The sequence below is a fragment of the Arvicola amphibius genome, chromosome 3 (genome assembly GCF_903992535.2).
Source record: "Arvicola amphibius chromosome 3, mArvAmp1.2, whole genome shotgun sequence".
NCBI classification, from domain to species: Eukaryota; Metazoa; Chordata; class Mammalia; order Rodentia; family Cricetidae; genus Arvicola; species Arvicola amphibius.
The window spans coordinates 187,339,056-187,339,715 of NC_052049.1; positions in this window are offsets into that span (position 1 = coordinate 187,339,056).

Consider the following 660-nt stretch of genomic DNA (forward strand, 5'->3'; position numbering starts at 1 on the left):
GCAGAGCATGCAAGGTCAGCTCCGCGTAAGCAACAGTGCAGTCTGCTCCAGCCGTGTTTATGGCTGCCTGGGAGACAAAGCACTTACCAAACAGCACACTGACTTGTGGCAGGGGCCTGGCCTGGAGGAGAAGGTCCTGGACCTTAGGAGAGACAAGCCAGCCACTCAGTGCTGAGCTTACAGCTAGCAGCACACTGTACACCCGTGCTCATCCATTCACTTATGCAGTCATTTTTTAATCTCCTCTGTCCTGCTGCAGGAAAGTTTCCCCTCTGTTGTGGGAGAGCAGGACTGCAAAATAGAACCACCAAGAAGTGAGAGAGAAGGGAGAGGAAGGATGGTGAAGGGAGCCTGGGAGGCTAAGCTGTCTCTTTGCTGCTGATCTGCGTAGACACAGCACAGCTGGGGTACCCCACTAAGGGGTCCAGGATGGACAGAGCTGAGTGCTGGGTGGAGTTGGGAAGACCAGCCAGGTGGCCAGGATGTTGAACGCAAGCTGCTAGGTTTGAGTTAGTGTGCTTGACTCAGCTGCTGGGAAATTGGGGACTGTGCTCTTCAGAGTCACTGGGCTGTTCTTGGGGCACTCCTTCCTGGGGTGGGGGCCATCAAAGCTTGGCGCACTGCAGCGGATGGGAGGACTTGGGAGGGAAGAGCGTGCTT